We start from the raw sequence: 12,575 nt of genomic DNA, 5'->3' as shown, positions 1-12,575 counted from the left end.
AATCTTGGCTGCATTTCCCCAGACCCTCATCAATCTGTTTGTGAGGAAACACAGGATGTAAAAACTGGGGACCCAAAGAAGGGTCCTCCCTGAGAGACAGCTGGTCTCTGTAGGCTGACTCGTGTGAAGCCTACCGTGATCCAGAAGGGTCTTCTGACGGCAGAGGGGCGGGCCAGCTTACCTCAGCAGCTCTTCTCTGGGGGGTTGGAAAAAACCAATCCATAAAGTGGGTGATCCAAAGGGTCAGGGACACTTGCTTCCACAGGAGCCCTTCCCCACAGAAGCTGGAGTGCCTGCCCACTTCTCTTTCCTTACCCAAAGCGACATTCTCTGTAGTAGTCACAGCACAACTCACATGTGGAGGGCACGTTATGGGGAGGTAATGACATTAGATTTTTATTTTCTGTCTTGATAGAATTGTTCTTGCATGCTTCTCATTGGCCTGTCATGCTTCTGACAAGCACGTTTTCCTCTGGGGAGTTCCAAGGCCGTGGAAATGAGCAGGTACACGTCTTGCCACCATTCTTGGCTTTGCAGCACTTTATCAGGACACACAGTCTCTGTCCCATATCATCACTCCTCACTTTGGGGAGGATTGGGATGAGAATAGGGGTGAAAGTTATGCCTTTGGAAGACAAATATCAGTGGTTTTTTCCCCAAGGGTTTGCATGCTTAAAATCATTGACCATAATCTATAAAGCAAATCCAGGAGATACCTAGTAAACACACATTGTAAATCTATGGAGATATAGTACATATCATATTTTATTGAAATTAAAGTTTTGCATCAAATATAATTGATAGTTGAACATTTGAAAGAGATATGGAGGAATTCATTTTTCATTAAATGCCCATTACAAAGTGGCTGAACTGGAACACCTTGATGCCGGTCTACCTATGCACACACCACAGTTAGCGTCCAGGATTACCCAGTGAAGTTACCAAATTGTAGAAAGATATAGTTCATCCGTGTTGGGAAAGAGGAATTGGTTATGTCACAAAGTACAACCTCAGTTTTCCCCCCCAATATAATATCTTCCTCTAAAATAGGTCTATGCAGTTACAAGAAAAGTAAGATTTTTTCCCATGGTATGTATATCCCAGTTCTTCAAAGGAACAACCTAGGAATTATTGGCAGCAAAATTATCTACTGTGTAAGCAGTAATTTCTTATACAACTAGTATGCCTAAGCACTGAAGAGGTATGTGAGTTACAGACACTGAAGTGTGGAGCACCTATGTACTCCCCACAGTTCATGTCCCATATGCATTCATTCTGCACCTCCTTGCATGTGTAATCTTTTATGTACATCCTAACATGTGAAGAGCTTTATTTCCCGGTATATGGTCAATCCCACCCCCCTGCCCCCAAATAATAAGTTGCACTTGTAAATGATCTGTGAGCAATATTTTAAGGGCAGCTGGACAAAAACCTGGTTTGCCATCACCTTGACTGTCACTGAGAAATAACCAAAATATTTACTATGTTTCACTGATTGTGTTTTGGGTTTTGATAATAAGCTGCTTTTTCTTTAGAATTTATTGGTCTTCAAGTATATAAGTCTTCTCTATTTGAAATGTGATGTGTCCTGGTTCTGTGTTGACTACATGCCTGGATTTTGATGACCAGTGGATATGCCTGCCTAGGTTTTCAGAATTTTGAGAGAGTGAATCCACTTTTCCTTGAGAAATATCTCTATTTCTCTTGAGATAGATTAAATGATAATTTGTACACTTCCAGTTTTTAATTTCCTTCCCAATCTTGATAGTTAAATTCTTCATATCCTATAGTCAGTAATTCAAATTTCTTTTCATAGTTACCTGGAAGAGAAATATTTTTAAAAGATTAAGAAATGCCATTCAAGGTCAAAACCAGTGATTCATTCCAATATTAGCTCTGCTGGTAGATGAGATAATATGCTTGTCATTTAGGATATATTCTTTGAAAGGTGGGAGATGTCCTCCCCCCAAATATCTCTAACTTTACAACCTACTGAGAATGTAGTCAATTTCTTCCTAAACCTTCTCAGACTGAATCAGTATCTTGAAGCAGGGGTGGCAAATAGCTTGTGAATCAGTCACCATGTGCCCTTCCAAGCATTATTATTCCAGACTGCTGCTTCATTTGAAATGTGGTTTTTGATTCTCCCTGGTCCTTCTGGATTCAGTTGGTGTACACTTCATCCTGGAGATTTCATTATCAGATCCTGTGTCCTGCTGTCATTTTATGGCCCAAGTCTGACCCTTTCCTGTCTTTTCAATGTTCTTTGTTTTAGGAAATAAAAATGGCACACATTATTCTTTGTGCACCCTTGGATATATGTGTGTGTGGTGTGATGGCCTCAGCATCCCTCTTGACTGTATATTGACTGTATGATGAGTTTCAGTTGCAAGCTTTGTTGTGTTTGTTTCCATTTAGCACCGTATATGTGTGTGTGTGTGTGTGTGTGTGTGTATATATATATATATATATATATAGAGAGAGAGAGAGAGAGAGAGAGAGAGAGAGAGACCTCAGGTAGACTGGACAGGACACTGGCTGATTAACACTCATTTTTTACCATAAAGATTAGGTATAATTTTTGAAACTAGGTTATTTTAGGCTATAAATTGTCCAAGGTATTTTTAAAAAAGTTATTTTAAAAGCTCTTATGCTAACTTGGTTATTAGATAAGTTATTTCCCTTTGCAGAATAAAATTTTAGTCAAAAAAAAGATTGAATGGATGAGTATTTTCAAAGAGACATCTTGAACACTGGAAGAAACCTTTATCTGAGGATGAACTTTTAGGAATTTTTGATGCTGCTCATTGTTCACAAATCACGTTTCTCCTACATATTTTTGTTTTAGCTGATTATTTGAAAAAGACATTTCACAAGATTTTATGTGTGTGTATATATATATATATATAATTACTCAACTCCAGGTATATAAATAATGATTATGAAAAATTCAACCTTGTTGAAATGCATTTGATAAACTGCATGTGTATTTTTATAAGAATAGGTTAGAAATATTATAATATGCTTTTTTTTTTCCTGAAATCTTACTGTTTGGTCTACATATTTCAATTAGTGCCAGCCTCTGTCTCTATCCTTTTTGTACCAGGAATTGCCTTTTTCCCTCTTAAAACACAAAATTAAAAAGCCTGGCAAATAAAGGAAAAGTGTTTTTTCTTATCTCTATTTAAAATATGAGTCAGGCCCAGAAATATTTTTAATTTCCTTCAGAATTCTAATTCAACAATTAAAACCAACATATAAAAATACAGTCTTACCTTGTTATCTTGCTGACGGAACTTTTTAACACCAGGTTCATACACTTGATTTTTAGATTGGTCTACTGATCTGCAAAAGAAAAGCGAAAACAACATATCCTGTTTCCTGGACTTACCAATATTAAGAGCAGCTACAGTTTTCTCATATAATGTTTTAAAATGATCGTGACACCTGAAAATAGCATATTTTTGCAGGTGTCTTCCATTGGAGTTGGGGGAAACATGCTCCTGCATTCCCCCACCCCCACTGAGTTCTGCCTTCCAGTTGGCTTACTATTCCATCGGCAATGGTCTCAGAAGGATTGCACAAAGCTCATGGGAAAGAGTGATGTTTATCTTGCAAGAAGTGGGGTTATTTTTGAACTCAAATTCTGACTTGTGGTTGCTGAAAAACAACTCTGTAATAACATTTTGTTCATGCAATTTAAAAATATAATGTATTTAAAATTTTTATGTATATAGTTCCAGACTCTCATATATACATGTCATATAACCTCTGATAATACTGTACACACATTTTGCACCTTGCTTTTTTTCCCTCTTTAAATTGCAAAATGAGTATGATATTTGTGAGATGTTTTCTGATGTATATTTCCTTATCAGTAAACTCTTCCCCTTCTGTGAATATTCTGTCCAGTATAATTTCAGGGAAAGGGGGAAGGAGGGAAACCCTGCTCCTGTCCTTGTGTTTGAGTGGAAGAAGGTGGAAAACTGAGATGGGTTTGAAGAGGATGAGTATCAAGTTCCTGGTTCCTCCTGCCTCCAGCTAAGGTAGCATTTTTGGTTCGTATTTGCCCTAGCTGGGCAAATTGGAGGCTCCAAGAGTACCAAGGATCAGGCAGACACTAGCGTCAGGACTAAGAGGTCACCGGTGAGGGGACCATGGCAATAGAAACTTCTCAAAGGATCTTGTAAGACAAGGAGAGCCACCTCGCTCTGCCATACATCCAGATACCACCTGGGAGGAGACAGGGGAGTCAGGGAGGACCTGTGAGCTGGGCTATATATCCCAAGGGAGCTGAGTTGCCTCAAATGATTATTTGAACTATTAATCAAATGAAGTTTTATAAACTAGATTGGAGTATATTAAACTCTAAGCTCTCCCTCTCATATTTCCACCCATACCTCCATTATCCAGTGGAGAAAGAGTTCAAAAGGGAGTTAGGAATAGCTTCTAAAGGGGGAAAAAAAAAATGGGCCTTTCCCCACCCAACCCTATTTGAGGTATAGCATGTGAGTAAACCTATGATCTTGCTGTAATTAAAACATTACTTCCATATTATTAAAACCTCCTCAGAAATGTCACTTTTTATCATCATGTACTTAATCTGGCCCCTATATTTGGAAATGGTTTTCATTGTTATAAATAATGTCATAGAGAACATGTTAGGCCCTACTGAAGGACAAAGTGCAAAAGCTTAATTCTGAAGAGGAAAAATCATGTATAATTTACTCTGTTAGATGTAGATTTGCTTGTTCAGTGCACTTATAATGGTAATTATGATTAATAAAAGTCAAGCTCATCAGGCCAAAAAAGGAGACCTTGGAAAATGGAAATTTTATTTATTCTGGGGAGCAGTTTGCCATGTTGCTAGTACAACTGATTCTATGTATAAAAATCGAAACCTGAAGGAAATGAAAAATGTATGGTCTCTGTTCATAAATATTGAACGGAGGAAAGGAACTGAAAGAAAAAGGTGAAAATACAGCGAATGGCAATGACTCGGCGCTAGAATGAAGCCCTGAACCAGGTGCAAACATGTGCTGTGTCAGGGGCCTCATCTTCCCAGCGGGGCCCTCGCCCTCAGGACACCCTCATCTCTCTCTTCACTTTCAGGTGGAATAACAAAAATGCAGCCAAGTGTACGGTTCTTTAGAGAATGCTGCTTTCAAAGCTGTAACACTCTGTCCTCAGCTGATTTCCCTCTGAGACTAGTTATAAGTTCCAGGTAGGGAATCGATTTTTCCTTACAGGGCTGCCCTTTGTTGATAACGGTCACACAGCTCCAATAATGCCAGCATGGAGCAGTTGACACCCAGGAGCATCTAAGGTATTGCTTACCAAACCCACAAATTTATTCTTATTGTTCCCATTTTAAGATGAGACATTGAGGCTTAAAGTGGGGAAATGTAGCTTAAGGTCACAACTAATTTGGGTAGAGCTTAAACTTGGAACTTGGAACTAACTTTAAAGCCTCCAATCTCTTTTTCTTTCAGCTGAATTGAGATATAATTGACATCAGCATTGTATAAGTTTAAGGTGTAGAGAGAATGTTTTGACTTACATACATCATGAAATGATGACCATGATAAGTTTAATGTACATGCATCATCTTGGGTAGAAGACAAAATTAAAGAAATAGAAAAAAAAATATTTTTCCTTGTGATGAGAACTCAGTATTCTCTTAACTTTCATTTATAATGTCAGAGCAGTGGCAATTATACTTACCACACTGTACATTACAGCCGTAGTACTTATCTATTTCATAACTGGAGGTTTGTAACTTTTGACCACCTTCATCCAATTCCCCCTAGCCAGATCCTGCCTCTGGTAACCACAAATCTTATCTTTCTGTGAGTTTGTTTGTTTTTGAAGTATAACCACCTGCAATATTATGTTATTTCCTGTTATACAACACAGTGATTCAAGATCTCTGTACATTTCAAAATGATCAACACGGTGTGTCTAGCTACAGCATGTCACTCTACACATTTATTACAGTTGTTGACGATATTCTTCACACTCCACATTTCATACCCGTGACATTTATTTTGCAACAGGAAGTTTGTACCTTACCTGTGTGCTTGAGTCCAGGCTTCCCACAGCCCTCCTGTTAGTCCCAGCCATCTTCCAACCAGCCAGGGAGCTTGTCTCCCCCATGTAGGACCCTAGGACTGGGGCGTCAAATCTGGAGCCCTCACCGTTCCCTCCCCAGGGAGGGTGTCCACCTGTGTAATCTCCCTTTTCCGCTGAGCCCCCTTCCAGGGACCCAGGTCCGGACCTGATCACTTTTCTTCATTTCCTACCTGATGCCATGTGGATCTTTCTTACAGCCTTGGTTGTACAGTCATCTTTCTGCCAGTTTCCAGTTATTTTTCAGGGAGAATTGTTCCACGTGTAGATATATTTTTGATGTGTTCATGGGGGGATTTGTTCATGGCTCATGTCCTCCTACCCCACCATCTTATATAAAGTAATTATTGATAGCTATGTGCATATTGCCATTTTGTTAATTATTTTGGGGGTTTGTTTTTGTAGTTCTTTTTTTTCTTTTTTATTATTTTATTCTCTTCCTTTCTGATTTATTATCTTTAGTGTTATGTTTGAATTTATTTTCTCCTTTTTTGTGTATCTATTAGAGATTTTTGGTTTGTGCATACCATGAGATATCATTCATATAAAGACAATACATAAATAAATATGATTTATATAAAATAGCCATACATATAATTATTTTAAGTTGCTGATCTCTTAAATTTATATGCATTTTAACAACCCAGCATTTTTAATCCCCTAGATCATGTTTACTGTTTTTGTTTTACATGTTTTACATACTTTTGTATATTTCTAAACTATTTACTATGGATATAGATGATTTTACTGCTTTTGTCTTTAACCTCCCTATTAGCTTTATATGTGGTTGATTTATTAACTTTACTATATATTAATATTTGCTTTTAACAAAGAGATTCTTTTCTTTCATAATTTTCATATTTCTAGTTATGGAAATTTGTGTTTGGTGACATCCTTTTAACATTTCTTGTAAAACTGGTTTGGTGGTGCTGAATTCTTTTGGCTTTTTTTTGTCTGTAAAATTTTGATCTCTCCATAAAATCTGAATGAAAACCTTGCTGGGTAGGGTACTCTGGGTTGTATGTTTTTCTCTTTCATCACTTTAAATATGTCATGCCCCTCCCTTCTGGTCTGCAGTTTCTGGTGAAAAGTCAACTGAAGCCTTACCTTCTTGTCGCTTTTCCGTTGATGCTTTTAATGTTCTTTTTCTCTTCAATTTTTGCCATTTTAATTACAGCGTGTCTTAGTGTGGTCCTCTGTGGATTGTGCCTGTTTGTGACTCTCTGTGCTTCCTGGACCTGGGTGTCTGTTTCCTTTCTCAGGTTGAGGAAGTTTTCAACTCTCATGTGTTCAAATATATCCTCCTCCTCCTCATCTCTCTTCTCCTTCTGGGACCCTTATATGCTTGATGTTGTCTCGGAGGTCTCTAAATCTGTCATCATTTTTTTTTTCTTTTTTTTGGCTCAGCTTCAGGGATTTCTACATCTCTATCTTCCAATTCAGTCTGTATCATCTAATCTACTATTCTTTCTAGTGTATTTTTTTTAATTTCAGTTATTGTATACTTCATCTCTGGTGCTTGTTTATATTTCTCACTTTGTTAAAAGCTTTTAACTTCTCACTTTATTCATCCACTTGTCTTCCAAATTCTTTGAACATCTTTGCAATCATTACCTTGAACTCCTTATTGGGTAAATTGTTTATCCCCACTTCACTTAGTTCTTTCAGGGTCTTATCTTGTACCTTTGGAGCATATTCTTCTGCTTAATTTGCTATTTTCATTTCTATGTATTTGATATGTTGGTTACAGTTCCTAACCTTGAAGAAGTGGCCTTTGTAGGAGATATCCTGTGCATCCAAGCGGTACACTCCCCTCTGGTCACCAGAGCTACATGCTCTAGACACATGCTTTGTGTGCGCAGTATTGGTTCTTCTGTTGTGCCAGGCTGACTACTGCGGATGGTCTGGTAGATGTACCTGGTCCTGGTCTATTTGGCTGCCAAACCCTGACTTGTGTGGTGGCTACTGGTCACTTGTGGGTGGGACCAGGTCATAAGGTGGCTGACTACATGGCCCTGGTGGGTGCCAAGATTAGCACTAGGTCACTGGTGGGTGGAACCTGGCTCTAGGGTGGGTTGCTACAGAGCCAGTGGTCCAGGATCTAGTGTTAGCCTGCTGGTAGGCAGAGCCAGTTCCTAATGTGGCTGGCCTGGGGATCTAGGATGTTCTAAAAGAGGTGTTGGCCCACTCATGAGTGGAGCAGCTGACTGAGGGCTCCAAGGTGTCTCAGACCTGGAGACAGCTTGCTGATAGGGGGGCCTGTGGCCCAGGGGGATCTTGGGGCTGGTGCCTACCCTCTGAGGGGTGAATCAGGTCCCAGGGTCTCTGACTAAGGGCTCTGGGGATCCTGGAGTTGTTAGTCCACTGGTGGGTGGAGCTTTGCCCTGAGCTCTCAGAATGGCTAGGAGCTCAGGAGTTCCCAGGCAGCCAGTCTGCAGCCGGGTGTGGCTGTGCCCCCGCCTATCTACACTTCATTTGTCATCTGATCCTCAAGTAAATTGCCAGAGTCACACAAATGATGGCATCCTGTGAGGGACAGAAGTAACTGATGAGACAAAGAAACAGGTGGTGGGGGTCCAGGAGAGATGCTCAGAGCACCACTGGGCTCCGATTTTTCTCCAGTGAGAATCTGTCTGAAGCACCTCATGGGGGCAGTGGGGTTTATCTTCATGCTGAGGATATAATGTTGCTGCTGCTGCTGCTAAGTTGCTTCAGTTGTGTCCAACCCATAGATGGCAGCCCACCAGGCTCCTCTTTCCCTGGGATTCTCCAGGCAAGACTACAGAAGTGGGTTGCCATTTCCTTCTCCAATGCATGCATGCATGCTAAGTCTCTTCAGTCATGTCTGACTCTGTGTGACCCCGTGGAGAGCAGCCCACCAGATTCCTCTGTCCATGGAATTCTCTAGGCAAGGATACTAGAGTGGGTTGCCATTTCCTTCTCCAGAGGATATAATACTCAGGGCTTATTACTTCACATTTGAAAAAGGATCTTTAATCAAGGAGTTGGAAAGAGTAGAACTGAGGGGCTGTGGCAGATTTCTCTTCTCTACTGCCCAAAGAAATTGAGTTTCTCTTCATTCTTCTTGTGTCCTTTCCTCCTACTCTTCTTCTCTCTCCCTCCCTTCCTATCTATGGGGCTTCCCCGGTGGCTCAGACAGTAAAGAATCTGCCTGCAATATGGGAGAACTGGGTTTGATCCCTGGGTGGGAAAAATCCTCTGGAGAAGGAAATGGCCACCTACTCCAGTATTCTTGCCTGGAGAATTCCATGGACAGAGGAGCCTGGTGGGCTACGGTCCATGGGGCCCTTTCTCCCTCCCTCCCTTCCTAGCTATTACCCAGCATCTAACATGGCAACGAGCACATGGGTATTCAAACATGTTTGTTGAATTGAATTGGTGTAAGGGGAGCCAACCTAGATAGCATATTGAAAAGCAGAGACATTACTTTCCCAACAAAGGTCCGTCTAGTCAAGGCTAATGGCACCCCACTCCAGTACTCTTGCCTGGAAAATCCCATGGACGGAGGAGCCTGGTGGGCTGCCATCTCTGGGGTCGCACAGAGTCAGACATGACTGAGGCGACTTAGCAGCAGCAGCAGTCAAGGCTATGGTTTTTCCAGTGGTCATGTATGGATGTAAGAGTTGGACTGTGAAGAAAGCTGAGTGCCGAAGAATTGATGCTTTTGAACTGTGGTGTTGGCGAAGACTCTTGAGAGTCCCTTGGACTGCAAGGAGATCCAACCAGTCCATCCTAAAGGAGATCAGCCCTGGGTGTTCTTTGGAAGGAATGATGCTAAAGCTGAAACTCCAGTACTTTGGCCACCTCATGAGAAGAGCTGACTCATTGGAAAAGACTCTGATGCTGGGAGGGATTGGGGGCAGGAGGAAAAGGGGACGACAGAGGATGAGATGGCTGGATGGCATCACTGACTCGATGGACGTGAGTCTGAGTTAACTCCGTGAGTTGGTGATGGACAGGGAGGCCTGGCGTGCTGCGATTCATGGGGTCGCAAAGAGTCGGACACGACTGAGCAACTGAACTGAACTGAACTGAAGGGGCACCTTATTCCTGTGTAACTGTATTTTGGGGTCTATGTCAGCCCCCAGAGGCAGGCGCAAGTGGAGGCAATAAATACAGCAAACCCTCATGACAGCTTTCCAGATCGCCGAATGCTTTGCTCTGCTGACCTCATTTATAACCACCCAGAAAGTGGTCTTTCTTCCTCTAGAAGAAGGGTGACTAAAATGACAAATTGTATAGCCATCTGAAACAGGAAATAAGATTGACTAAAATAGAAATTATATTCATTGTTTGTAAAGGGCATGTGCAACCCCTTTCTCTTCCACATCTTACTGGGGCCTTGCTCGTTACTCTTTCTTCCTCTCCTCCCCTTTCGTTTATGTTATACAGGTGAAACAGGAACATATTCACATAACTAAAAACTGTGGACCACAAATCTGCTCCTCTCCATTGTTAAGTGGAATGATAGTTAAGTGAACCTATTAGTCCACATATTTGCTATGATTTTAAAAGCACATTGTATTTCCTTCCTGACCCCTTGACCAGTCCCCATCTCTCTGAGAGAGATAAGCTTCATCTAAATTATTTCATCTGATTGATGATTGTCTGTCTCTGGTATTCCTTTGGAAAAGGTGTATGGCTTCATTACGTATTCTAATGTATTGTCTACAGATTACAAGATAAAGTCAAGCTGATACTTTTTAAGTTGACCTGTCTCTATACTTAGAAATGTCTCTTAATAGTAGGCTTCCCTCATGGCTCAGATGGTAAAGAATCTGCCTGCAATGCAGGAGACATGTGTTTGATCCCTGGGTTGGGAAGATCCCCTGGAGAAGGAAATGGCAACTCACTCCAGTATTCTTGCCTGGAGAATTCCATAGACAAAGGAGCCTGGCAGCCTACAGTCCATGGGGTCGCAAAGAGTTGGACAGGACTGAGTGACTATCACTAGAATGAATCGTATAACATTGTATGATTTGTGACTGACAAAACGGCAATGCCATATGGTTGAACCTAAAATACTTATACGTACATATTCCTGTTATTAATACATTACATACATGGCATTTATTATCCTGAAATTTACTTTTCTCATTTAATGAAATGTCTTGCTCTTTTTTTACAGCAGTTCTAGTAGACCATCTTACTGCTCTTAATTGCCATGTTTCACAATGAATATAACACCACACTATGGATTTAACTGATCCCCTACCGATAGGCTGCACAATTGTTTCATGACTCAAAGCAATGATGCTGTGAACATCGCAAAGTGCAACTATTTTTGTAGGGATAATTGCCTAAAAGTAGAGTATCTTAGTCAAATTTAAAATATTGACAACTTTCTCTTGCAATAAGGTCTTCCCATTTTTTCTGCTGGTAATGCCTGATAGAACTAGTTTTTCACTGATATTATCTGCACTGGATGCTATTAACCTTCTTTTGCTAAACTCATGAGTAACGAATGATATCTCCATATTGCTTTTAGATTTCCCTACTTGTAGTGAGATTGATTATCTTTTCCTATGCTTCATGGGTCATTTGGATATCTTCTATGAACTGTGCCTCTGTATTTTTTGCTCATTTTAATATTAGTATGTTTACCTTTTATTGATGTGTAGGAGCTCTTATTAGTAAGGATATTCATCCTTTATCTATAAGTTGTAAATATTTTTCTCCCACCTCATTGCTTATCTGTTTATTTTATTTTTGGTGTCCTTGGCCCTGTGGAAATCCTCTTCTTAATGTCTTCTTGGATTTTATTCAGGAAAATTTTTTTTCAAAGCCCAATTTGTAGAAATGTAGAAAAAAAAAATCTCCTCATATTTTCATACTTCCAATTTTAGGTTTGAATCTTTGATGTTGATTTGTGTGTGGTAATAAACTAATTTTAATTTATTTTTCTTAAATGGAGGGCCAGTTTTATACTAACTATTGCTGTGAACTCTATACTTACCTGACTGATTTGAAATGCTTGTTAAAATAAATTTCCTGATATATAAGGTTTTGTTTGGGGCTTATGTATGTTTTATTGATCTACTGTCTAGGTCTGTATCTATCTTAATGCTTTAAATATTATTATGTTATGTATTCCTATAGAGCGGCCTCCCACCACTGTACTTCAAGATTTTCTCTTGTACATTTTTATTTCCAGAACGTCAAGTTCCATAACGAATCCTGTCAGGGTTTTAATTGGGATTAACTCAGGGAAAATTGACAGCATCATTATAATCCCCCCTTATTTGAACAGATACTCCGTGTTTTGTGTTCTTTGTAAAGATGTTTAATAAATGTCATTTCATATACCCCCTGCAGCAAGCCAGCAGGGGGGTTTTATTAGTCTCATTATCCAGGGAAAAATTGAGGTTTAGAGAAGTTAGGAAATGTGTCTTGCTACTTGCTTAGTAAATTGCTGAGCCAATTGC

This window comes from Bubalus bubalis, chromosome 10 (assembly GCF_019923935.1).
Source record: "Bubalus bubalis isolate 160015118507 breed Murrah chromosome 10, NDDB_SH_1, whole genome shotgun sequence".
In the NCBI taxonomy this organism is placed as follows: domain Eukaryota; kingdom Metazoa; phylum Chordata; class Mammalia; order Artiodactyla; family Bovidae; genus Bubalus; species Bubalus bubalis.
This window is presented reverse-complemented; position numbering follows the sequence as displayed.